Source organism: Pecten maximus, chromosome 15 (assembly GCF_902652985.1).
Source record: "Pecten maximus chromosome 15, xPecMax1.1, whole genome shotgun sequence".
Classification (NCBI taxonomy): domain Eukaryota; kingdom Metazoa; phylum Mollusca; class Bivalvia; order Pectinida; family Pectinidae; genus Pecten; species Pecten maximus.
In genome coordinates, this window is record NC_047029.1 from 18,014,245 (window position 1) to 18,037,001 (window position 22,757).

The window sequence follows — 22,757 nt, forward strand, 5'->3', positions numbered from 1 at the left end:
GAGAAAAACTACCGACTTACGGTCAGTACCAGGCAACTGCCCCACGTGGGTTTCGAACTCGCGACCCAGAAGTGGAGGGCTAGTGATTAAATGTGTCGGGACACCTTAGCCACTCGGCCACCGCTGAAGTATTTAAAGGTAAAACAGGCATAGTTTGAATTAGGTTCTGCGTTATAGTAATAATTGAAATAATCATTATTATGAAGCATGTTCAACTCCGGGAAATAACAGTTAACTTCCATAATCATTCATGGCCGACAAATTTTGGTGTTTTGCTTGGGCCAGATAACTTTTGTATCATTTGGGAAAGACGCATTTCATTTCATAGAGCATTGAAATCTGACAAATATGGTAACATTATTGGTTATGATTGCTTTCTTTATTATCTTTGGCTTCATAATCTCGACCAATACACCGAGAGTCTTACAAACCATGCATACGATCAACATTAAGTTACACTTTAGATAGCATTACGTGTATTTCTGTATTTAATACATGTTAAGGTAAAACTTTGACAAAGGTTAAAAAACATTTTCTTATCATTAAGATGATTTAGAACAACTCATCTCTTTAACTAGTCTAACCGCATGTCACTGTTCACAAATGCACGTAAAACATCTTTAAAGTGCAAGGAAAACAGCCAAACTACTTCCCCTGTTAAAATTTGAACCTCAAATAGTTTGCGCCCAGACCACAATAAAGCCATTTTCATTGTTTACACGAGACGACATATGATATAATCTAACAGTTCGAATACAAGAACAGTATTGACTCAATAGTTATTATTAGAACCATTCGTCTTATGTTTCGCTCAACAAAACGAGAGCAAAATACGAACAAAATGAAGATGTGAATGGATGTCCATGTTAACGTACACGGAGAATAAGACTTGGTGTTCCGGTAGGTCGTTCTATGCCTAATCGATTACACCTGCCGTGCAAATCTAGGACAACTGCGGTTTAAGGTAAAGGACAAGAGCAAATAATATGCATAAATATCTCAGAAACAATGAACTTTTTACAGAAACAAATGGCAAACATAGAAAAGAACAGTTAATATATTCCAAACATTAAAAAGATCAGCATGATTTTAAAACATTTTAAATCATTGTTTCAATAATAATTGTTTGAAAAGAAAAGAAAAACTTACCAGAATCTTTTACACTAGTTTCAAATATCATCCGAACCTATATAAATCCAAACTTCTCCATTCAATTCCATACAACTGAGATCCAAGTAGGTCAAATATATATGTATATCAAATGCACTGAACGGTTCTGGGAATTGCGGCAATTCGTAAGAAAATCACGTATGTCAAAAAATATTTCCTTGTATGAATTTCTACGTAAACACAGATAACGTGTTTCGCGATACTCGACAGGACCCCACCAAGGAAAGATCCAGCGGAGAAGTCGAGAAATTATCTTGTTTTCATCCCGACAGAGCAGTGGAACAAACAGGATTCACTAGATAAAGTACATTTTTGTACGTGCGTGTATTCGCCGCAGACAAGGGCTCCTCCTCTTACTTAAGTGATTCGCTAAGTTTTCCCAATTATTTCCGTACAATAAACCGGCCCTGTTCCCCTATTACTTTCTTGGGTCTGACTATAAAAAAAGCTGCTACGGTATTTGATTAATGCCGTAATGAAGTACCGTTACTAACATTGCTCGAAGATGATATATGCAGAAAAACAAGAGAGGAACGGAAATATGTTTAACACGAAACAGGGCTGGAGTTAATACTGATATTGAATCAAATGAAAATATGTAGTTAAAGAATACACCACGCTTTCAAACTAATAACAAAAGGCCTTTGGCGAATAAATGATAGACCGAAGGGATCCTAACACAAACATAATGAAATTGTTCGTTGTTTATCTACTAAACTCGTGTAATTTTTCATGTTCTATGTTTGTATGTGATCGTTTGTGATTTACTTTGTCTTGATAATTTGGCGGATTGCCTCGAAATCCGACAATTGACTTGTCTGTACTGTTGTTTCTAGCTATACAAACGTCTGTTTGTTGGGATCCAGCAGCTATTATTGACCATATCGCCACTATTACTTACTTGACCATATGTAACATATAGATATAGATGTAAATATAACATGTAGATTTACAGGGTATGGTTTAAATCTTCACTAGTTAACATGTAGCCGTTCAAAGACAACCAATTTTCTTCCGGTTTTATTTTATTTTATTTCTTTTCTCTCCAAACCAGGATATTTTTTTTTAATTCCTCCATCAGATCACAGCCGTCTGCAACTGATTGGAATTAATATAAAAGCAATATTACACCCCACTCCACTATATCAACAAAGTGTAACACTTGAAAAGTCAGAAGTGGGGATGAGCTTCGATTCACTTTGAATTTCAGTCAAATCCGAATAAAATATCACACGCACACAAGCTTCAGGTACAATGTACCTTGGTTAAGAATCCTTAAATATCAACAAATATCCTTTTGTCGTGTGACAATGATTGAAAGATGAGAACATGGACTAAAAGTGGTCAATCTAGCGGAAGATGAATCGACTGTGATTGAAGATTACGATTCAAATAGTATAATAATTGCAAAATAATAGTCATTTGCAACGCATTTTTATATATTTAGTCAATAAAATAATGCTCTTTCTTAAAAAGCATAACCTACTTAGCTCATCTGACCCTGGCTATTAATAGGACGGTTAACAAAACAAACCAAACAAAACAAGTAATGGTGGCCATATTTATTATCTGATTACTAAACGAACACGTGTATAGGCAAAGTAATCGATGTACGGAAGGCGGGGTGTCGCTCAGTAATATTTCAGAGGAGTAGATTTATGAACGCTGGAACCGATAACATACCTCAAACAACAGGTGGAACCACGTCCGAAACGTAAGGAATTCAGATGACCTAAAAACATACTTGTTATGTCCTGCTAGTATAGATGAAACTATTTGTATGAAATTTGTCTCTTAATAATTGTATCTTTCGGGCAGTGCCAATGATACACCAACACATTTTTCAAGACAGTACAATGTACAACTCATCGGCTGTAAAACGAATTCATATAATTAGAGATATATATTCCAAATTTAGCCAAGCAAAGTATCTTACTTAATATCATTAAAATGGACATGTAATGATGCCAGGGTGTTGTTACGTGTAAGCGTAAGTAAACACTTAATTGCATTTTATATCATTATTTATAAACACAATTATTGCAAATAACCAAATACCACATGCGTTCCTGTACATGCTAATTACGAAGGGTTTACAGAATCACCATGTAATTATACATATGGCAAGACAACATAGAAGGTATATATACACATATATTACTAATCACTTAATTCGTAATAATGAGATTTAGTTAAAAAAGAGATAATTTGTAACGAGACATATGCAATTTATTTTGTTTTTATGTAGTACTAATCGACTCTCGTAAAATAAAGCGGACACATAAAACAGATAGCAATAGAATATCGAAAAGCTACTATGGTAGTATCATAAGAACAAAAGAAGGCAGAAAATAATAAAATATGAAAATAACTCAGTGGTATGATATGAAAACCTAAATACGAGCAAAGATGTTCCAGAAGTATAGTTGTCCAAAAAACATAACGTCCTCCAAGACAAGGCTTGTGCCTGTAGGTAAAATGTGTTCCATGTTGTTTCTACCTGTACAAAGATTAAAGACCATTCATTTCAAAACTGTATTTAAAGCTCCAAATTATTGGAAATATAAATACATTTTACTTTTGTATCCGAGTCAATTTTTTCTGGGTCTCTTTGTAAACGTGCACAAAAACACTTAAGATAAGGATTAATTTTATTCCCATTCATTGTTTTATCTTTTTCGTTTAGATAATTTACCACAAAGTCATCCATCAGTCCTGTTTACTATAATATCGCATTCGTATCAAAATAGCATGAGTTGCAAAGTTTCCGTAAACGTTACTCTCGATCCGACAAGACGTTATTTTTTGTTTGTGCTTCCTTCCGTAGTCCAAACTCACCAACTGCATTGTTTTTATTGCATTTGACAAATGCTTCCTGACAGAATCAACGAAACTGAGTTGTTTCTCCAACCAAATTAATGTAACTAATAGAGCTATAGCTGCCAACCACATATCCACATTACAGAGAACATACGAAGGGAATTCATGTTTAAATTTGTTGAGACGTAGTTGACAAGCATCGACATCTGAAAGTGTTTTGAATGTTATTTCTGTCTTAGAATGGTTCGTTTTCAAGTGTAGTTATATGAGGGATTGTTATTTTCTAGACAGAAAAAAACTATTATATTTATGCTTGAATCGCTTCAAATGTTGGCAAATATCCAGCGTTAAGTTGGTAATGATCATCTTAGTGTTTAAGCAATAAAGAAGATGATAGCGTAAAAAATGAACGAGGTCGGTATAAGTAAATATATAAAGAAAAAAGAAAGTCGATTGAATGATGATTACGAAAATTAAAGATAGAATGTATACCCTTATGATGATATAATGTAAGAATCAATAGCGTAGTTTTTAAAATATAATTAAAGAGATAAAGAGTCGTATATTACTTTCCATGTACATTTGCAATGGTTTGTGTGTTAATTACAGATCCTGATTAGATGCCGATTGGTTAACATCCGATTTTTTTTATTTACCACCGAACTATACTCTGCAACAGTGATAAAACATGATATTGCACGCTTGCGCGGGTGTTCTGTGACGTCGCATAATTTCAGCCCATCAGATTTGTCAGACACATTCCGTCAAGATGTGTGGGTTTGCAATGCTATATTTTATCAAAAGTGCGGTATCTTTGGGTGTTGTGGTGATTGTTTATTATGCCCGCTGCTGGCAACGAACATTTCCTATGGTTAGCGCGTTATCGCTCCGTTCGTTCGTTGCCAACTGCGGGCATACTAACGTATACGCAGTCAAAATAAGATACAATCGTTATATTTACATCAAACAAATCGTTTAATGTCTCCCTTGACAATGCCTCATTTTTGGCCTTTAGTTGAGCGTTCGCCGCTGTGAGAAAGGTTTTGGGTTCTGTCCCCCTAGCCGAGACATACCAGAGTCTTTAGAAATGGTAGTTGCTACTCCTGCTTAGCGCTCAGCATATTTGGAGTGGGTTTGGTTTGGTTTGGTTTGGTTTATTTTGTTTAACGTCCTATTAACATCCAAGGTCATTTAAGGACGGCCTCCCATGCGTGCGACATGTATGCGTGTGGTGAGTGCGTATGTGTGTTTTGGGAGGCTGTGGTATGTTCGTGTTAAGTCTCCTTGTGATAGCACTTTAAATCGGCAAAAGTTCCGGCCTATGTTAATAGGACGTTAAACAAAATAAACCAAACCAAACCAATATACCACGAAGAAACACGAGAAAACGCTAATATTGCGTTGATCAGTCCTTTCAAAATGGTGCCGTTGCGTTGACGTTCCGGTAACGTCACAAATAGACGACGTCATAATAATGTTACTAATTCCCACGCTTATTGACCCGCTAGGCTTTTTTTGTTTACTTTTCCGCAGACAGAGGTTACTAAGCTGAAGAATGGATAGATGTTAATATTTAACCATTAAACGCTTGGTAGATTGTATTTATTGGCAAGATCAATTCAATCTGGGTGACAGATAAATATTCATGACGCCCTAACGGGCGTCATTCTATTTATCTGTCACCCAGATTGCATTGATATTGACAATAAATACAATCTAACAAGCGTTTAATTATTATATTTACATTAAGACACGTTGAACTTCACTTTCTCTTTGCTAAATCTTGGGTTTAAGTTAAGCTTTCCCACTGTTTGTTCAATTGAAAGAACGGCACATGTGAAATCGATATCATTGCAGTGCTTGGCGGCTTGCATTCAAATTCATGTGTAATACAAAGCCTCGGCGTGACTATAATCAACAAAGCACCAAAATGACGTCATACTTACGCGATTGTTCTAAGTCGAAATCCTTGCTAGGTTTTATTCACCCGCAACGCATTGACAAACATTTTATTTGACGCTGACGGAAGTGACGTCATGTATAATATATATCGATTGTTCATAGTTTGCCCTCGTTGATTTCTCCAGCTAACACAAAGTTGATAGTAAAGGCCACGGTATTTATTTAGCCAAGAGGGCGTCATTTACTTCCCGCACAGGAGAGGGCGTCAATTATTGCCAACACATCCAGAAAAGGGCGACAATAATTGCCCAAATACATTACAATGCAAACTGACTAACGTCCTATTAACAGATAAGGTCATTTAAGGACGGCCTCCCGTGCGTGCGACATGCATACGTGTGACGAGTGCGTATGTGTAGTTTGGGAGGCTGCGGTACGTTCGTGTTAAGTCTCCTTGTGATAGGCCGGAACTTTTGCCGATTTATAGTGCTACCTCACTGAAGCATACTGCCGAAGACACCCAGCAGGATACCCCACCCGGTCACATTATACTGACAATCGGATGAAGAAGTCGTCTCACTCCTTACATGCTGAGCTGGAGTAGCAACTACCATTTTTAAAGACTCTGGTATGTCTCGGCTTGGGGACAGAGCCCAAAGCCTTCCTCACAGGGCATTGTCAAGGGAGACATTAGGACCACGGAGGATCAATCGAAACAGTATACCTAGATTTCATGAAAGCATTTGATACGGTACCACATCTGCGGCTTATTCGCAAATTAAAATCATATGGATTATCACAGGAAATGATCCATTGTGTGCGAACTGTTATAACTGGCCGGACAATGAGTATCGATAAACGGAGAAATGTCCAAGTGGATGGAGGTTACAAGTGGGATTCCCCAAGGAAATGTTTTAGGACCGACACTCATTGTAATTTATATCAATGACCTCCCTGAAAATATTGATGCAACCACGTATTTATTCGCAGATGATACTAAAATATGTTATTATATGGAAAATAACAATCTTCAGAATGATGTAGATCAACTCCAAAAATGGTTAGACGAATGGCTTTTAAAATTCCATCCAGACAAGTGTAAAGTTGTTTTGCAGCTAGGAAAGAAATCCAACAAAGGTCTCTACATTTATACCAAGAAACGCCAAAAGGAAGAGTTGCTACCTCTCTTTAGGAAGTAACAAGGGAAAAGGACCTTGGAATTAGAAATGATAGCAATCTTACCTTCAGCGAACGGATTCATGATATTGTTATCAAGGCAAATAGAATCAAGAGGACCATCCGAAGAACCTACGCATACTTGGATACTACGACTTTCTGTCTTCTATTTAAAGCGCTTGTAGGGCCTCATTTAGAATATGGGGCTTGTATTTAGAACCCATATTTGCAGATAAGTATAAATGAAATAGAAAACGTCCTAAGAAAAACAACGAAACAAATACCAGGAATGTCGGATCTAAAATACGAAAATAGACTGACAGTTCTCAAATTACCTACACTGAAACACAGAAGGCTAAGGGGAGATATGATCCAAGTATATCAATTAACACACGAAGAGCATGATCAAGTTATCACAGAGGGATTTGTAACGCAAAACACCAATAAAAGAACAAGAGGGCATACAATGACCTTAATAAAACGGAGAAGCAAACTGAACCTGAGGAAATATTCGTTTAGCGAGCGGATTGTTAATCCCTGGAAGTCTCTTCCCGATGCCGTGGTTACCGCACCAACAGTCAAAACATTTGAATCCCGATTAGATAAACACTGGGAATAGTCATTCTCGCAGACATATATGTAGATGTATATCTGTCAGTATGTTTAAGTCTATGGTTAGAACCAAAGAAAGCTCGGGTTATTCAGTGTCGTAACAACTTGCATGCTTGGTTTGGTTTGGTTTATTTTGTTTAACGTCCTATTAACAGCTAAGGTCATTTAAGGACGGAACTTGCATGTAACCCACACGACTGATTAGACAATGTAAACGATCGCGCACATACATAAAGTATATATAACCGTTATCCTTGTGACCGATATCACTTACGGAACTTGCAACGAAATGTCGACTCCGTTGTCTCCACAGGCGGAATATCTAATTACTTAATTGTGGAAGCATCCATATATCTTATTTTATGACTGTGTTTTTTTTCCCTTTTACCAATCGGTTGATTGTAAACATTGCACTTTGCTCAATTATTATATCGACCCCGAATAAGCGGTACAGGTTGATACAGCTCGGGATCGTACCCAAATATAGTAACACGGGTCTTTCCCACATGTAACATGACGTCGAAATGAGAAAATTAATCCACCATCGGGCTTTTAGATTGGTGATGACATCAGTTGACAACGTGGTAGACAATGGAACGTTCCACAAGCGAACAAAGATTTTTGTTAGTAATGAGGGATTCCAAACACTAGACATGCGACGGGCATCTCAGCAAAATCATCCCGGTACTCTCAACGGGAAAATTGATTATCATTTGACCTTAAACTGCAAATGATGGATGTGTATTATACTGCCAAAATATTGCATATAAGGTGGCATTCCAATTACTAAATGTCCATATTGGATACTACATAATACAGATACTACAGGCGTCAATTGCATTCCAATGTCAAAATAGAATTGATGTGTATGCTTATCCAAGCCAGAGACAGAATTAGACCAACATAAGATGTGTTATACAGTTTACAAGTGGTACTAGGGCTAAGGAGAACTGTCAGGTTAAATAAATGACCTACAAGAGGCTACCAACAGCGTTATTAATCATGCCTAAGAAATAGCTTTTTTTTTTTTTTAACAATGTTAGATTGAATTCCGATAGATTTAAAAAAAATGATAGTCAAGAATTCGATTTCCCAAGATAAATAGTAAAGTAAATAGTGAAGTTTACCTCCTCCCAAGGGGCAAACGTGACACCCAAGGGTAATGAAATTCACAATTTTGGTAAAACATCTTAAGACGCTTCTATCTATAAAGGATACAATTTTCATTCTACCTTATTTAGGTCTTGAGAAGAAGCTTCTTGAAATATTAGTTAATTTGACCCTTTTAGAAATTAGAGTAAAATTTACTCCCTCCCCAGGGGTAAAACCAAACCCCAGGGTCATGAAATTCACAACTTTTGTAAAGGGTCTTAATACCTTTCTATCTGTGAAGAATATTTGATTCTACCATATCTGGGAGTTGAGAAGAAGATTTTTGAAATTTTAGCCCCGCCCCCCAGGCCCCTAGGGGGGTTGGGACCATATAATTCACAAATTTGGTTGCCTTTTGCATTGAAGCTTCCTACCAAATTTTATTGCATTTGATCCAGCTGTTTTGGAGAAAAAGCGAAAATGAAAATTGTCTACGGACGGACGATGTACGACGGACAACACATGACGACGGACAAAATGCGGTTAGAAATGGTCCTTTGAGACTTCGTCTCAGGTGACCTGACAATGTATATTTACATGTTACATTATGCATATATACTATCATATCCAAGCGTTTAATTTAGCAATGCTAATATACGAAAAAAGGTAATATGAAATAAAAAGTATTCCCACTTACCTACCCTACTTTTGGGGGGTACGTAAGTGAAACAAAACTATTTTCCCTTAGTAAGCAGTTATAGTAAAGCTGTCGTAATATGTTGAGAATTTATTAAGGAAAGATAAATCGTGGTGTTAGGTGTGTCCAAGAGCGGTCAAATGTTGATCTGTATGGTAGGTCGAAGAATGTAGATATCAGAGTTTGTAGGTAACTAATCACTTCGTAAGTAGACAGACAATTTATATCAATGTTCAAATCCCACAATGTGGCTGATACAAAGAATAATGTTATAATGGTGTAACATAAGGAAATTTCACACAAAAACGTCCTCAAGGTGCTATAGTAAAGTGGATCAGTAAATCCGTCTAATAGTCCTTTAGTACATTGACTTTTACGACCTATTGGGAACAGGACATTAACTGACAAAGCGGTGTAAATTTGTATTATCATTTTCTATAATAAATAGTATTTAGCCATATTTTAATTAGAGTTCTACTACCTACGTATGATGTCTCAAATGACTCCAATCGCCGATGGATCGCAACGCAAAACATTGTACCTGATAGGGACTGCACAGCTTGTTAGAAAGGGGGTCAAAGTTCACGCAGCTCAAATAATGACAATCGCTGACAGATGTGATAAGTGAATGAGTAACACAGGCTACTCGGAGAAACCTTAAAAAGAATTACTTTCATTTATGCCTCGTATTGCATGAAACCATTATTTCTATAACTCTAACGCCTTTGATCGATTTAAGGATCATGTAAATAGTAAATCAAGTAATAAATTACCAGAATGAAATAACTCTTCTGTTGCAATTAAACAGAAGTAACTTGACAAATTGTTAAGGTTCATGACCAGACTTCCAGTAAATATTACTTGCTATTGAAAGTGTTTGTACAAACACCAGGGTGTTTGCGAGATTAGCTATGGTTTTATCTGTGTTTCTTTTGAAAATGGAAGACTCTTGTATTCACAAAGGCCTACCAATTCTTCCTAATAAACCAAACTGGTTGGTTCGTTACAGTGAAAATAAGAAGAAAAACATCAACATCAAAACAGGGAACAGGTACGAAATTATACTATGAGTAACCATATGACATTTACAAAGCTTCTCCTATACTTGAATTCTAAAAATACATTTTGGATTTTAACTTTCAGTGTTGCAAACTCACCTACCCGGTGTAACAACAGACCACTTCAGAGGGGGTAGGTACATGTGTCAATGATTTATTTTTGGTATTTATAAACAATACTCAGGTAAATTATTAATAGCAGTACCTTTCAGACAAATGGATAAATAACTCGTTTTATTTTTATAATGATGCTAGTTCCAGAAATAACTCTGGATTTTTTTAAAAGGAAATACATTTTACCATTGGATTTGCTAATATTGGGCAATGTATAGGTGAAATACACAGATAGTATGTCAGTGCAAGGTAACCTGGGGTCCATTACCGGTACGGTATACATTTTCAATGGAATCTTACAAAACAACGGTTTTCAGTTTCGTTAAATACCCAATGCAGTACCTCACGAACAAAACCTGCTTGGAAGCCAAAATAGTGCCTGCGATCAAGCTTGACGGTGTTACAATAGGATTCACTGAAAGATACGGCCAGGTGTGATTATCGTAGTCGCTTCGTAAGCACTGGGTTTACAGGTAAAGTAAATATGTACGGAGATTGTATTTCAGAAGTGTGATCATGAACCTTAATATACATACCATGGCTATTTATTTGTTAATCTTCCTGTAAGTTCAAATTATAAACAGTTTGGTCGCGAATTATAAGATATCGCTAAAATTAGTCACATTTTACAGTAAGAGTTAGCTCCCTTGTATGGTTGTTGTCATGAACCGATCACCTGTTTACACATGCCGTATAAAGGTGTGCTTAATTGATCGTGACTCGAGCCTATGGACCTCAGTACTAACAAATGTGCAAAGGATTTTTTGAAGAAAAAAAAACAAAAAAAACAAACTGAGATGTGGTATGCGGACGAGATCGGCAAACAGCAAGCAGGTGGCGCTGCGATCATTGACAAAACTTTCGCTAACCAAAATGAAACCACTAGGTGCAAAGTCGGGTTGGTAAAATTATACGATCATCTGAAAACAAGGCTTGATATTATAACAAACGGTTTCAAAGATGCAGGCATCTGTAAAGTTCTGGATATGAAGGTAGATCTCCATGTTACTGTGTGAATTATCTGTAGTATCTAACGTTAGGTCAAGCAGATTGACGAACATAACAGTACACGCGGTACGTATGCTTCCATTTCCGATGTTAGAACTTTTGATTTTCAATAAATGTTCTTGTACTGTACTTCTTCGTTTTTGTTGTACAGTATATGAAACATATGTACGCTAAAATTTGAATTACAGGTTGTGAAAACGCTAAAATTGAAATACGCTAAAAATAAAACGTGTCTTTTTGTACAGAAAACGCGAAATTTGGCATACGCTAAAAAACCCCGATATACGGTATATAAAATAATAACTGCATATAGGAAAGCTTTTAAATCTTCAAAAACAAAAAATGAGTGACGTGACTTTGATTCAATGTCACAGGGTTCAAATATGTTAAAATCTTTAAACGTCTTCATCATAACCAAGAGGTCCAGCGACCTGGTATTGGGCATTTTCATGCTAAGGTGAAGGGCTATCACTATTGTTCAAATGAATGACCTTGGCCTTCCTTCAACGTCACAGGGGTCAAATATGCTAACAATTTTAAATGGCTTCTCAATAACCAAGAGGCCTAGTGACGAGTTATTTGGCATAAACCATGCTCGGTTGAAGGACTATCACTATTGTTCAAATGAATGACCTTGACCTTCATTCAAGGTCACAGGGGTCAAATATGCTAAAATGTTTAATGGCTTCTTCTCAATAACCAAGAGGTCGAGCGACATCATATTGCGCCTGTAGCATGCTGGGATGAAGGGCTATCACTATTGTTCACATGAATGACCTTGGCGTTCATTCTACATCACAGGGGTCAAATATGCTTAAATATTTTAATGGCTTCTCCTCATTAACCAAAACGCCTAATGACGAGTTATTGGGCATAACCCATACTCGGTTGAAGGACTATCACTATTGTTCAAATGAATGACCTTGACATTCATTCAAGGTCACAGGGTTCAAATATGTTAAAATCTTTAAACGACTTCTCAATAACAAAGAGGCTCAGAGACCTGATATTTAGGTTGTAGCATGCTAGGGTAAGAAGGTATCAAGATTGTTCAAATGAATGACATTGACTTTCATTCAAGGTCACAGGGGTCAAATATGCTAAAATCTTTCACACATTCATGGATTCCATGCCTCTGTTTTTTGTACTCCTCACTCTACATCATTATCAGTCATCTCCAGTGATATTAGGTGAAAAGGTAGCCTTCTGACATTAATGGTCCAGTGCAAGGGGTCTTCCCACTTATCCATCATATCCTAGTTTAGCATTGGGGGTAGGCACAATAGGCACTACTTATAGGTAAGGCAATAGTATGTTTGGAAGAAACAGACTTTGAGGTTACCTGTGTTACCTTTATTTATTTTGCTGCACAATTGTGTTAAATATATATTTTTTAAATTCACTTTTTTTATATATAAATTTCTTTAACATGTTATCTTTTCTAGTCTTAACTTTCAAACTTCATTGCTTAATTTATATTGAAATGCCACATTATCAATAATTTAATGTCAACTAATTCATTGTGATATACTTATATATATTGTATGCAATATATAACGTACATTTAGTGACACAACCTCAGGCTTTAAAGACATTGATGATAATACAATAAACAACAAAATACTTTTAAATGAAAATTTAATAGTTCAAGCAAAAAGTACTTGATGCATGATCATTATCATTTGAGCTTATTGAACAATAAAACACTACTCACAGTATCACCTTAGAAATCACAGATAAAGTTCAAAGTTTCATCGAAGCCTCTATATCAACATACAGTAAAGTGTATTGTAGGCCTACACTTTTAATCATAAAATATTTTCTATCTTTTCATTTTAGAATTGTTATACATGTATGGAATTCATATGTGTAATATTATCAATATAAATAATAAATTACTGCTAAATATACTATATTATTACTATGCAAGTACACATGAATATACATCGTTTTATTTTTTAAGTATTCTTAAACAATCTTATTGTTGGCTAAGTCACAATTGAGTTTCATGTATACTGATACAGACTATACCAAAAGTATGCACAGGTAAACTCAGGTAATGTTTATATAGCAAATGACCCGGTGTTAAACACCTGCCAGTTCACATGGATAATTTAATAACTTCCGTGTGAATTACATGTCATATACTATTGTTGGATAGAGAAAAAAAATGTTACCAATCATCCGATTTTTTTATGTCGATTTATAATTTATTTAAGATGCCTGAAATCGCTTAGTCGTAACATAACACGTTGCACGTACACACACGGACGAGAGCAGACGACAGGCCGAAGGGGATATGTAAATATGTTAGTACACAGTGACACGTGTAAGCGCACCTTAATTCGTCGAAAACTGATATAGGATTCCGAGAAACTATAGAGCTATATATGGATACAGGAGTAGCCTAGCTGAAATCTGATAGAATAAGACATATTCAAAGACCAAAAGTATTATACAAATCAATTTATAATCTTAATATCAGAAGTTCGGGGCGATGGAGGTGGCAGTATAATACAATGTGGTTCCACATATCGGGTCAAATACATGGGTAGGGGACCTACCATAGTCAAACCCCTTCACACGATTCAGTTAAATGAAGTTTATTCATTGTATATATGTTGCGAAACAAATTTAATCACTCATGTAGACCCGCCAGGAAACTGGAGTAACCGGAAAATCCACGTGGTCGGACAGGTGATGCTATATGGTACCTGTTCACGTCTGATCGTGGAATCGAACCTCGGCTCTCCTGGTGAAAGTGTGTTACCACTGTGTTTTTGCTGAATAACTTCCTGCCAATTATATGCTCTGATTTGCATGACTATAAAATTTGAAAGATGAATAATACTCACCGATAAAAACAACGTGCACCAGATTAATGAATTTATAATCCTCATCAGCGTTTTATGTTTTTCTCTAATCCACTTGTAACGTGCGTTGGTGCCAATACCGACGAAGTACCGCACACATAGTCATTTAACACAGTTATTCACGGAGCACGTTGTATATATGTCGATAGTAGCACAACGTTGTTAAGAGGAAAACCAACATAACTAATTTTAGACACGTCAGTCATCGTTTTAGGAATCCTGACATTGACAATAGTATGATGTAAGTTCACGTATACGTTACCAAGCATTGATAGCATTAGTACTCCGCCGGGCAGGATATACATGAGGTGGGGGGCGTCGATTTTAGGTATTTGGCTTTGTATAGGTTTGGTATTTGTTGGCACGATTGCTTATAATAAAAAGAAGTGAATTTGTTGAAATTTTGTTTAGTGGTACATGTCATGGTGAGGCAGACACTGACATACTTTGTGGATTTTAGATCGTCCCGTTTTTGAGATATTAACACATTTATTCACTGTCCCTACATTATTATGAGACTTACTAGGAGATGAGTCATCCTCGCTACAAACTTCTACAGCGAGTGTTATATATAATTGTAGTGGCTGATACTGAAAACTGTAACGGTTTTCAGTTCCCTGGGGCTATTTATAGCCCCGAGAACTATAGCCATCGGTCGAAAAATGTGATGCAGCTGCACCTTGTAAACAGATTCGAAGCCTAACTGTGCATTCATGGCTGTAGGTTGTGATGCCAGACAATAGGTATTGTGCTTTTAACTGAAGAAAATTTAAGTTTTAACGTCTATTTTAAGTAACAATGGTGAAGCACATGTACACCGCAGCCAAAACCATTTAGGTTATACCTCCCACTAGGCGACACCGTTGGGTTAAACGTTGTACACATGTATACACGGCCTTACTATTTCTCCCTTATCAACCACAATAAGGAGCGTACGCAGTGTGACAGCTCAAATAGGGGTAGTTTTTACTGTTGTTCCTCGCTATCTGATAGGGTCTGTGACTAAAATTTCTTTTCTATAAAAGCAGTAAATATGAACGCATTTTGAATAACATGTATTTTAATTCCCTCAAATGTAAACATCAGATAAACAACGTAGAACTGTTGACAAAATTAACACCATTGGACGACGAAAGCTATAGAAATGAAAATATTCATAAACGGTACGAGGTTATAGAACTCGTTTGTCATCGGAAAGTTCAACGTGAGAATATAGCGTGCACATAATTCACCAGAAAATAATTTTAGAATATAATACTATAATACTGTGATACATCATAATAAACTTTTTAGCGATTGTTCAAAACAGATCATTCGTTTGTGATCAATTATTGACATTCTTCAGTTGTCGACTTTTGATTGATAAGATTTAATCAGGTATTCGATTGATTGTTGTTTACGGTTGCCAACTGTCCGGTAAATTTGGAATTTTAGCTGAAAAAGTCGTAAGAGCTGCACTGTAAATGATCGTTTACAGTTGAGATGTTGGGTCTGACAAACAAATTATAATTACCACATGCAAAAAAATTGACAACAATAAATAGAATAATATCATGCCCAGAGAACTACGTGGCCCTTGGCCTCTTGTTTTTCATGTAGTTTGTTTACATCCCTTTTGTACCATAGTACGGTACAAAAAGATATGAAAACAGAGTTGAAATGAGTCAGTCGCTTACGAATATTTCGGTTCCAAAAAAGGCCGCCAAAAACAGTCATGTTACAGAAACGTCTGAAACGGTCAGACATAAAGGTTACTGGGTTTGACAAATGACACCCTGATAAAGTTGTCATCACATAGCCTGCCAATTATTATTCCGGAATGCCTTTGAATTCTGGATGATCCTTTGCGTCATGTATATTGATAGCGAGCCTTGCAAAAATATTGAAAAAAATATATCAGTTGTATATTTTAACTTTAAAATGACTTTATTTTGAATAGATAACGTTTTGAAGTAATTTTCCAATGACGAATTATCCGCACACAACTTATAAAGTAAAAAAAAAAATCAGAAAACTTGTTAACGCCGATCGGGTCCGTTTTAAAGAAATGGGACAATCAATTCTATTCATTGAGGAATATACATGCAACATTAAATAAAACCATAAGATCAATGCAATAATCTTGCCTACCCTCATCCAGTTTATCTCGAAAATGGGAATGACGAGGTTATGCAAGATTCGTTAAATAGTTTCTGGTCCCAGGGTGCACCCCCAATACTTCCATAATAGTTCCGGTCCTAGGGTGCATCTCAATACTTCCATAATAGCTTTGACTCTGTTTGTGCCATCAGAAGTGATTGATAAACTATGCGGCTTATTGTGAGGATGTAATCAAACCTTTGCCATTCTCGGTCAGCTCTGGTCATGGTGTTGGATATCGACATTCCGATGTATAAACATATCTGGTCCATTCTTGTAATACAGTGTATATATGTGTAGTTGTATTGATAACAAGAGATCCCAGAGGGATCTTGGCGCCCACCATTGAATGATCTGCATAGGTTCCATGTCAGATTGATCTTTTCTCTACTTTTCCCTTCTTCTAAGTCTTACTAATTTGTGTAAATTCAGAAACAGCCCTCTATAGCTAGTACTTTTCAAACAAGGGGAAGCTATATATAAAATTTAAGATTTAGCGATAATGGCTGTCTGTCGACCATGTTGTTTTTGGATTGGTCCCAATATGCAAAACTAGGCACTGAGGGGAACCTACATATGAAATTTGAGAAAGATCCCTTGAGTGCTTTCTGAGAATTAGCGATAACAAACTTCAATTGTCAAAATCCAAGATGGCTGCCTGTCGGCCATGTTGTTTTCTGATTAGTTTCAAAATGCAATATGCATTACTAGGCACCAAGGGGAACCTACATATGAAATTTGAGAAAGATCCCTTCAGTACTTTCTGAGAAATAGCGATAACAAACTTCAATTGTCAATATCCAAGATGGCTACCTGTCAGCCATGTTGTTTTCTGATTGGTCTCAAAATGCAATATGCATAACAAGGCACTGAGGGGAACGTATGTATGAAATTTGAGAAAGATCCCTTCATTACTTTCTGAGAAATAGCGATAACAAACTTCAATTGTCAAAATCCAAGATGGCTGCCTGTCAGCCAGGTTGTTTTCCGATTGGTCGCAAAATGCAATATGCATAACTAGGCAACAAGAGGAACCTACGTATGAAATTTGAGAAAGATCCCTTCAGTACTTTCTGAGAAATAGCGATAACAAACTTCAATTGTCAAAATCCAAGATGGCTGCCTGTCGGCCAGGTTGTTTTCTGATTGGTCTCAAAATGCAATATGCATAACTAGGCAACAAGAGGAACCTACGTATGAAATTTGAGAAAGATCCCTTCAGTGCTTTCTGAGAAATAGCGATAACAAACTTCAATTGTCAAAATCCAAGATGGCTGCCTGTCGGCCATGTTGTTTTCCGATTCATCTCAAAATGCAATATGCATAACAAGGCACCAAGGGGAACCTACATATGAAATTTGAGAAAGATCCCTTCAGTACTTTCTGAGGATTCGCGATAACAAGAATTGTTTACGGACGGACGGACGGACGGACGGAGGGGCGGACGGACCACGGACCACGGACGCAGGGCGATTTGAATAGCCCACCATCTGATGATGGTGGGCTAAAAATGCAAAACCAGACCAGTGTTCGAACCCGGACCTCCACACACAAGTCAGATGCTTGTTTTTCTTTCAGAAGATAAATATATTTTTTATACCCCCGCAACGAAGTTAGGGGGTATACTGGAATCGGGTTGTCTGTCCGTCCGTCTGTCTGTAGACACATGTTGTCAGGACAACTCCTCCTAAACCGAAAGGGCCGATTTCAATGAAACTTCACACAAATATAGAGGACCATGTGAAGATGTGCATGTAACTCTCTTTTTCTCAAAATTATGGTTGCTTTGGCAATTTGCCACTATAAACAGGCCTCCTAAACCGAACGGCAAATTTCAATGAAACTTCACACATATAGAGGACCATGTGAAGATGTGCATGCCACTCTCTTTTTCTCAAAATTATGGTTGCTTTGGCAATTTGTCACTATAAACAGGTTTTCCGATAAGAACCATAACTTTAAGTTTGTCCGGACAACTCCTCCTAAACCGAAGGGCCGATTTCAATGAAACTTCACACAAATATAGAGGACCATTTGTAGATGTGCATGCCACTTTCTTTTTCTCAAAATAATGGTTGCTATGGCGACTGGACACTATATTACTGGGTTCTCTTAGTTGGCCTATTATTAACAGTTCACCATCGACTCGTGCAGATTGCGGGGGTATTAGTCAGCCATCCTGGCGACAGTTCTAGTTTATAATCGTTTCATTTTTCAAGTCTTTTAATATAGACACAATGAGACGAGAACACAGAGGGACATACACACTTACCCACACACATTCCCATGTACACACACATAACAACTCTCACGCTTTATAATTATCATCACATTCTGCTCACCATTTAACAGTACAAAGAAGCACCTAGATATATATATATATATATATATATAATTACTGCCTGTGTTTTCATTCACATCACCACACTCAGACATGCAAAGAGAGATAGGGAAAGAGAGACGAGACAGACAGACAAAATGGAGACAAACAGAGGAGTAGAGACATAGAGACAGACAGGTAAAGAAGTTCCCTTACACTATTATTTACTGATAAGGTACTACTTACTGATGTTAAGAAAATATAAATACAATCTATATTTTTTAAGTATTGTGTATTATCAGGGCATATACCATTAAAAGATAAAGATATAATGGAATAGATAAAGAAAAACTACATGTACTCGTACCATATTAAGTCATATTTCTAACTAATAATTAATATCATTAATTCGTGCATTCATATAAAGAGTTTTCTGATGGCATCTTCTTTTATAAATATAATGCTTAATAATTATTAGTATTTCATTATCAACCATATTAATTTGAGAAATTACTCCAAAAGGTAGAGACCTTATTCATTAGAAATGGGATAAACAAAATATCAAGAAGAGTATCAAATCTTTCAAAAAAGAGTCTTAACTTCAATACATTCCCATAGGCAATGTACAAGTGTTTCCCTTTCCATGTAACAAATTGTACATAGTGAGCGTATTGGTTACTAAAATGTGGTATAGAATTCCCACTTGAAAAAAGTTTTGTGCTTTTTGTTAGAGTAAAAGGAATTTTTAAGATTTTTTCCCATTTCTCCTCGTGATACTCAAATTCCTCATTCCATTTTCTTGTACCTGTTGGTGTGATGGCATGAGTTATCAAGAGCCTTTTTGATTCTTAAAACACATTTCAAATCCATGGGCAGAATGTCTCCAACTGAGAATCAAATCTTCGCAGAAAATGCTTGGCCACTGACACAATACCTTGAAACTGGAGAAAATTTGAATTGATATGGAATATATTTGAAAATTCATTAAATGTGGGAAAGGTGAAGTTGTCAGAATCCTTTATAAGGTCGTTTAGTGTATTCACGCCTGCGTTGTACCAGTTTGGATAAAGAAAATCATATACAAGTGAATTCAACTTTGAAATGAATGGGTTTGGTAAGGTGATGAAAAGGTAATCGAGCTGAGGAATAAGTAATGATTTAAATATATTAATTTTACCAATTGGAGTTAATAGGACTGAAATTTTTCATTTTTTATTTTTATCAAAATTCATACCTGGAATTTCACTTAAATTAACAGAAAAAAGCAATTCCCAAAAAAGTAAAATTATCCCTACCTCATATTCCCTAGATATCTTGGAAAAGCCACGAAGTTCATTACCGACTCCCTTAAAGATCTTTCTGACCCATCTAGTATCAAATCTGTGTCATCAGCATACTGTAAATTAGGAGTCGGACGACTGGTTCGCCCGTTGTCAGTATAATGTGACCGGGTGGGTTGGGCGTAAGAATTGTATCTGCTGCCCCCATTGCATGATCGTAAGAGGCGACTAAACTTGGGATCTTATCTTTTTTCTTCTTTCTTAACAACTTTCTTCTTCCTAATGTCTCCCTTGACAATGCCTCACTTTTGGCCTTTAGTTGAGCGTTCGCCCCTGTGAGGAAGGCTTTGGGTTCTGTCCTCTAGCCGAGACATACCAGAGTCTTTAAAAATGGTAGTTGCTCCTCCTGCTTAGCGCTCAGCAAATTAGGAGTGGGACGACTGGTTCGCCCGTTGTCAGTATAATGTGACCGGCTGGGGTGTGCTGGTGGGTGTCTTCGGCAGTATGCTTCAGTGAGGTAGCACTCTAAATCGGCAAAAGATCCGGCCTATCACAAGGAGACTTAACACAAACATACCGCAGCCTCCCAAAACACACATACGCACTCATCACACGCATACATGTCGCACGCACGGGAGGCCGTCCTTAAATGACCTTAGCTGTTAATAGGACGTTAAACAAAATGAACCAAACCAAATGTGCTGCTGGGTGTCCTCGGCAGTATGCTTCAGTGAGGTAGCACTCTAAATCGGCAAAAGATCCGGCCTATCACAAGGAGACTTAACACGAACATACCACAGCCTCCCAAACCACACATACGCACTCACCACACGCATGCATGTCGCACGCACGGGAGGCCGTCCTTAAATGACCTTAGCTGTTAATAGGACGTTAAACAAAATAAACCAAACCAAACCAAAACCTTATTCTAGCAGCTAACACTTCAATACAAAGGATAAAAAAAATATACGGGGAGACCGGATCCCCCTGACGGCAACCACGTTGAAAATAACCTATCTAATTAAAATCTAGATGGTCATTAACACTACGTTACATGAACATCTAACAACATCCCATAAAGGGTCACGTCAGGGTGACCTTTTGGACTAGCCAATCAAATGGCTACTTCCAGAATCTTGGAAGTGAATTGTATATGTCCGAATTAGCATGAATAGAGTGTATAGTCTGTCAATTTCTTTCAAATCATTTCGTCCCTTAAAGCATTAAGATATATAATGTGCCGAAATAGTTTGCCTCAGTGCATGCTGTGACGAATTTGTTTTTGCTTCGATGACATCGATAAAATGCCAATTCGCCCTGAAAGTGATATACACACATCCCAAAGGTCATCAGAACGTGACCCCATATTAGATGTTGTTAGATGTTCATGTAACGTAGTGTTAATGACCATTTAGATTTTAATTTTGGAGACTATATGTTCTTCAACCAAAGCCTTCCTCACAGCGGCGAACGCTCAACTAAAGGCCAAAAAGTGAGGCATTGTCAAGGGAGACATTAGGAAGAAGAAAGTTGCTTAGAAAGAAGAGAAAAGATAAGATCCCAAATTAAGTCGCCTCTTACGAATCATGCAATTGTGGCAGCAGGTACAATTCTTACGCCTTACCTGCAGGGCAGTTAATAACATGAATAATTGTTCATCTGCGCAAAACTATTAATAGATATTGAAAATCTGTAAGGATTGTAGTGTCTCGGGCCGAGTTGACCTGATTACTTACGCCGGAAGTGCGTCACGGTTCACTGGCCCGTGCCAGATAAAGATCTACCCCGTGTACAGTTTCTTCACACATGACCGGCAATCAGACAACACGTGTGTTAGACCATCTCTGTTTTTAACGGAGTCAGAAAATCTCTACGTAAGTAGTGCCAGTTATCTTAGTGCTTCGGGCTTTTAGCTAGGACACTAAGCCAGTACATTCTATTGGATACGTATTTGACTGCTGTATCATCACCCTATCCTGACCTGTCCAGCGACCCGTGGTGATATAGTTTCGACCTCCATTGTGAACCAGATAGCGTGACCAACAGCGAGGGAACTAGCTTGTAGCATAACGGCAACGTTACTTTAATGGTGTCAGCAGTATTGGCTAGTAATTGATAAATTAATGTTTATTCATTGAGTCCTGTGTTTATCAATTTTCGCGCAGTTTTCCTGATTTTTCTGTGGTTTCAATTACGATTTTATCGAATTGTTCCTCAGCCAGCAGTCACGTGGTTTACAGATTCATGATACCGTTCCTGTGTGTTATTTTATAATACGAGGATTAAATTTGTATCATTTTCATTGCACAACATTATTCTACACCTCATATTCCTGCGCTATTTTATGATACGGAGTATTTTTTACGGTGGAATTTTGTATTTATTGTATGCCTATTTTTTGAATAAAAAATATCCAACCTCTATTGTTTCATCAAAATGGCGTCAGTTCCGGTTAAAATGGCGTCGCTTCCGGCTAGAAACATAAACACGGCAACT

At 37.0% G+C, this 22,757-nt stretch overlaps 1 protein-coding gene across 5 annotated transcripts in view; it reads right to left on the reverse strand.

Annotated features, from left to right (window-relative positions):
- LOC117343806 (trace amine-associated receptor 1-like) overlaps positions 1 to 14,768 on the reverse strand; it is a 49,782-nt gene extending 35,014 nt beyond the window's left edge. For 3 of the 5 annotated variants that reach the window (XM_033906323.1, XM_033906321.1, XM_033906318.1), the window contains exon 1: positions 14,505 to 14,768. The gene's annotated coding sequence lies outside the window, so the exon portion shown is untranslated. Of the gene's footprint in view, positions 1 to 1,149; positions 1,435 to 14,504 lie in introns of those variants that run through there. The other 2 variants (XM_033906322.1, XM_033906319.1) reach the window with 2 other exon arrangements.
- Between the last annotated feature and the right edge of the window lie 7,989 nt (positions 14,769 to 22,757).